This window comes from Hemicordylus capensis, chromosome 3, assembly GCF_027244095.1.
Source record: "Hemicordylus capensis ecotype Gifberg chromosome 3, rHemCap1.1.pri, whole genome shotgun sequence".
NCBI classification, from domain to species: Eukaryota; Metazoa; Chordata; class Lepidosauria; order Squamata; family Cordylidae; genus Hemicordylus; species Hemicordylus capensis.
The window spans coordinates 50,692,686-50,698,750 of NC_069659.1; positions in this window are offsets into that span (position 1 = coordinate 50,692,686).

Below are 6,065 nucleotides of genomic sequence, written 5' to 3' on the forward strand. Positions count from 1 at the left end.
CTTGACAGGGCTAGGAATGCAGATGAAATCAAGAGGACAATCACTGCTGAGCAGTCTCTAAAGTATACAGGACAGATGCTGTTCAAGACTTTCTTGGTTAAAACTGGCAACTTGGAAATACTTTTTACACACACAGCATTTAATTAATCTATGGAATTCTCTGCCATGGGATGTAATGATGGCCACAAGCTTGGATGGCTTTAAAAGGGGCCTAGCCAATTTCATGGAGGACAGGTCTATCAATGGCTACTAGTCTGGTGGCTACAGGCCACTTCCAGCCTCAGAGGCAAGATGCCTCTAAATACCAGTTGCAGGGGAGCAACAGCAGGAGTATGAGAGGGCATGCCCTCACCTCATGCCTGTGGGCTTCCCAGGGACATCTGGTGGACCACCGTGGGAATCAGAATGCCGGACTAGATAGGCCTTGGGCCTGATCCTGCAAGACTGTTCTTAACGATTGTCTCGGGGGAATTGTGAGAAGCTGGTACAGATGTTGAAGCAGGGTTACAATATGCTTCTAGTTCCCCTACTCCCAGTTCCCTATACCATATCAGATGGAGCTTACTGTGTTCTTCACCAGCTCAAGTTCCCTGACAATCTTTGTTGACAAACCAACAGAGAACCCACTGCAGTACCATAGTATTGAAGACCTTATTGATCTGTGTGCCTAAAGAAGAGTTCTGGAAAGCTAGGAAGCTTATTTGATGCTCTCAGCATCAGATTGGCCAGTAAGAAACATCATCATGTTAACCTGAGTTGTTTCTATGACCTCAACATAGTAACACCAACATTTACAGTGGGAGAAACAGGAATGACATTTAATAGTTGCTACAGGAGAGAACTATTAACACTCAATGAAACTTTATGCAAAGCAAGGAATGGGTAAAGAAGGCCTCTGTGTACTAGGACAATAATATATGCTCCAAGAAGCTGAAAGGAAACAGAAAACCATGTACAGTCCTGGAGGTATGTCTGTACTGGGAGAGGAACATTGATTTTAATATGGCAAACAAACACTATTTTTCTGTAAAGGGTCTGGAATTGTCCCCTTTCCCAAGATATTGCACCTGAGCAAACATAATGCAAATACAAAATGCAAATGGAAAATATGGTTAATGAGATCCCACCCAGACTCCAAGAACTTCTAGACATATTTGTTATGGGCCACATTTTAATAAGTGTTTAGCAACCCTGGAAAACAAAATACCTCCTTTTCATCCAGATTCCCAACATAGCAGCTTTAAATGTCACACTGCAGAAACAAGATTTAGGCCCAGGATTTGAGGTCTGCTCTGAACAGACACAAGTGAAACAGAAATGCAATAAAGATGAATCAACATGCAATTTGTCTTGTAACTATTATGGTGGCCAACACCCAGCATAGCATCTCTGTAACACTGCAAAAGGGGGCTGCTGTTCAGGCAGTGTCAGGGTTGTGCAAAATGGGGGGACTGCAGAAGCAGCATGTCTGCAGATTCCCCCATTCAAGACAATGGAGAAGGTTCTCTGCTGCGAAATCTCCAAAGTATACAGGACAGATGTTGTTCAGTACTTTCTAGGTTAAAACTGGCAACTTGGAAATACTTTTTTCCACACAGCATTTAAGTAATCTATGGAATTATCTGTCATGCGATGTGATGATTCCCCCACTCAAGACAATGGGGAAATCTGCAGAAGCGCTACTTGCACAACTGCTTGTATTGTGCAATCCTAATACTTCCTTTAAAGGGGGCAGGAAGGAAACCATATACATAAGAACATGTATATAAACCGTGCATAGTAATCTATTGAAAAATTACACACCATAAATCAATATCATATTGCCAGAAACCATTGTATCCAAAAAATTGCCATACAAACAAGTTCCTTACACATCTGTGATAATTTTCACAATGGTCAGTTGTATGGATGTATTAAAAGTGAAAAAGCACACAATGGTAATTTGCCAATGCCAGTGGTATTGGCAAAAAAAAAAAAAAAATCACATTTCCCCCCAAGCCCCCAGTGTTCTTGCACAAATTCACCAAGGGGGGGGGAGGGGAGGGAAAGCAATCACGACCCCCGCCCCTCCTCTCCCCTCAAAGCCTCAATGTGGGAGGAAGTGGTATAAAATCTGACATGACTAAGGCTTCAAAACATTAGAGTTTGCTGTCGGATTTTATACCACTTCCTCCCGTACAGTCTGGAAAGTATCCAGGAGATGAATATATGATTAAGCAGCATGGGCCTTGAGGACACCTAGACAGCAGACTGAGCACAGGAAACCTGGTGATCCACAGTGGTGAGTTGTATTTATTCACGAATTATCCAATTTTTATCAAAAGATGCGTATATTATACCAAAAAAATATGCAAATTGTATGCAAAGTGGCTACTTGTTTTTTGTGTGTGTGTGAAAGCATCCTCTATTTCCACTTTTTTGGTGAGGGATATAGACTTTTTTCACCACCTGGACCTGGCAACCCTATCTCCCACTGAAATCAATGAGACTTGTGTTGTATTCTATCTAGTAATCTTTTGTGTTTTGTTGTTTGAATGTTTATCCCAGTGGGGATCCTGTAGAGAGTGTAGGGGATGGGGCCAGAAAGAAAAGGGAGGAAAAAAGAGGAGAAAAAATGGAGTTGCTTCTGAATAAAGCCTTCGTTACACCAGCATAATATTTCTTCGTGTTTACAAGGGAGGTAGTTATAAAACAACTTGAAGGTGCATAAATCTGGCTCAATAGTTCCCAGTCTTTATAAACAGTACTACAAACTCCCAGTTAGTAAGTCTCTCCATATTTCTGCAGTTGCACAGCGGCACCTTCCCCTTCCACAGCTTAGGAGAGTGTTACAGTTCAGAGTCCTGTGTTGCAAATAAATGTTTGGTGTGGAGTGGGAATTGTTAACACATTCACAGCTATTGCCCTCAGAAGCATCTTCATGCAGACGGCGCATTTTGTGTCAGCTTAATCTTTTTGACACGGCAGCTTTCGACTTCTATGGGTGTTAAGGAGCGGCGGCTGCTTCTTCTGGATACACTTCTCTGCCAACTCCCTACCTTACCTCCCACCCCATATTTCTAGGCCTCCTTTTATAACTCGCCACAATCAATGGTGGTGGGAGGAAGCCACTTGCAGCTCTTAACAGCCGTGGCTGTGTGTGTTTGATTTATCTTCATAGATTAGTTTGACAGATATTGTCTCATAAAAACTCAAGAGAACAAAAGAGCCTACTGCCATTCGAGGAGCGCTTGTTATGAGCTAAGTAATTATGACCAGCACTGAGGTCAGAGCGGAATGCGTCCTCAGAAGCTCTGTTGTGGAGCTTTGAGTCATCAATGCTCTGTGCTTCTGGAGGCTTAGTGAAACCTCTCTCGCTGCTTTGATGGGTGGCGGGTAGTGGGCGGCCTGTTTCTGCAGGAAGAGGGCTTTATTCTGGGCTGGGCTGTGTCAGTTTGCTGTCTGAAGTGGTGTAAGCAAAGCGTTCCTTTGCAATTTGGTGCAGCCCCTGTTTCTTTATTCCAGTTAAAATCACACTCTTTCTTACTGCCTTCTTTCAGAGCTCGGCCCTTTCTTTTAAGAGGCAGCACTGTGTGGTCATGTTTCTTTCCCTCTTCTGCAGGGCGCTTTCCAGATTAGCTGTTCATCAGCAGCAAAATGCCTCCGTTCGGGCAAGTCTCATTCAAAGTGTAAACAGCAGGGGGAGCAGTCTCCCGGCAACTAACTGCTTGGGGAAAAACACCAACTTTGTCATGCCGGATATATGACATCCTAGCTCTAAATTGCAGCGATTAAATTTGAGACAAAGCTTTGGCAATGTGAACGGTACCCTGCTGTCTGTGTAGAGACTGTGGTGCCACAACAATGCAGGAAGTATGGAAGAGCACTTCCGAGATATGTCCCAACCCCATTGTAGGGTCTAGTCTGGAAAGCACCCAGGCCCCCACCCCCATGAGGAGAGTGCTGAGTGGGCTGCTGTGATGCCCCCCCCAACAAGACCTGGCCCACAACCTCCCAGCTGAAGCAGCTCACTTTGCCCTGCTTTAACTCTAACCTCTGCTAATTGAGCAAATAGGCTCCTTTTAAAAGTGGTGAGTCTCTTTATTGAGCAGAGAGAGAGCAACTGGCCCTATTCATCCCCAAGACATCATCCCTCCAGTGACTGTTGCTGATGTCTATCCTATGTTTCTTTTTTAGATTGTGAGCCCTTTGGGGCAGGGATCAGTTTTGTTTATTTATTTAGATCTATGTAAACCACTTTGAGAACTTTTGTTGGAAAACGGTATATAAATATTCATCATATTTGTGGTAGGGCTGGACCAAGTCTAATTACGAAAATAGTGGCACACATAGTTGTAGTCTAAGGATATTGCTCCTCTCCCTGGCGTTTCAGAGCATACTGCATGCCCACAGATTCTCTGGCAGGTATTTTCTAGTGATAGTTAAGGAATTCATGGGACTGGACAATTGAGAACTGCAAGCACTAAGACTCATAATGCCAGATAACTGCTGGGAAACAAATCCCAGTAGTGAGCTTTTGTTTTTCAAAATATCTAAATGACTAAGAAGTCACATGTCCCAGAGCATGGTCTTAGGGCACAGGAGACAGCCATCTTGCTGAAACTAAGCAGGTCTTGGTGTGGTCAGTGCCTGGATGGGAGACCCATGTATGCCACTTTTGGGGGGTGGAACTGTACCTCAGCGGTAGAGCATCTGCTTAGCATGCAGAAGGTCCAAGGTTCAATCCCTGGCATCTCCAGGTAGGGCTGGGAGAGACTCCAACCTGAAACCTTGGAGAGCTGTCGCCAGTCAGTGTAGTCCAGGCCTGTACAACATAAGGCCCAGGGGCAGGATTCGGCCTGCAGGGACTGTTTTACTGGCCCTAGGTATCCTGCAGTGTTACAGGAGCTGGAGACTGACTTATAGTGCCATCCTATGCATGTTTCCTCCAAAATATGTTCCATGGTGTACCCAGTGAGGCTTACTTCATATAGCACAAGAAAGGCTCCACTTCAGTCAGGACAGCATTGCCTTCCACTTGGCAATGCTGCTACTGTATGATGAAACCACTGAATGCTACTGTCTTGCTATCAGTTAAGAGAAAGTAAGCCCATAGGCACAGTTAGGGCAGGATCCTTTTAGGTTCAGCTTGGCTTCTTCCACATGATCAGTTTATAGAGCAACAAACGCACACATGTTATCCATTTGTTGCCACCCAACCAGACATCATCGACTGAGGTGATGCTTCTGTTGTGGGGATGCAACATTTCCCAAGCATTCCAACAGTGCATTCCGGAACTGCGAGTACAATTTCATTTTGCCCCAAGGGATTCCCAATTTTGGATCCCCAGAGGTTGTTGGACTACAATTCCCATCATCCCCAGAAAGGGCAATTGTGACTAGGGATGATGGGAGCTATAGTCCAAGAACAGCTGGGAATCCAAGGCTGGGGACTCCTGCCCTAAAGAGCGTGCAAAGCTGGAAACAGACAGACAGAAGCTCCCCCACCCACCCCGCTCCACACACCCAAGAGTGTTGAAGAAGATAAGAATGGCAGGAACAAAATAAGGGAGGAAGAAAAAGATAAGCTTCCAATTGGCAAGAACTGGATTGTGATCCCTTTATTAACAAGAAAGCTAACTTTGTTGTGTGTATACATAGCAGGAAAAAGGGTGAGGACAGATACAAGAAAAGTTTTCCAATTGTTTTATTCCCCCACCTAATTCATGGAACATCAGCAGTGGAAAATGAAGAGGAGCTAGGAACCCCTTTCTGGCAGTCTCCATCTTTCTCCCCAAACGTTTTAGGGCCTTTAGGTTAGCACTGAGAGAAAGACACACATCGCTATAGTATTACACATTCTTTAGGACTAAGGCCCAACTGGCAGAGAAGATGATTTATAGGCATAAATTGGGGGCAGGGGCATGGTATGACAGAAAAGACAAATGCATACTCTACTCATATGGTCACATAAGCAAACTTTGCAGACAAATACTTAAGGAAAACCTGACTAGATTTTATTTTGTTACTCCAGAGTTACTCTATTTCCTTTGTAGGAGAAGCTCAAGTGGTCAAGGACTGCTTCA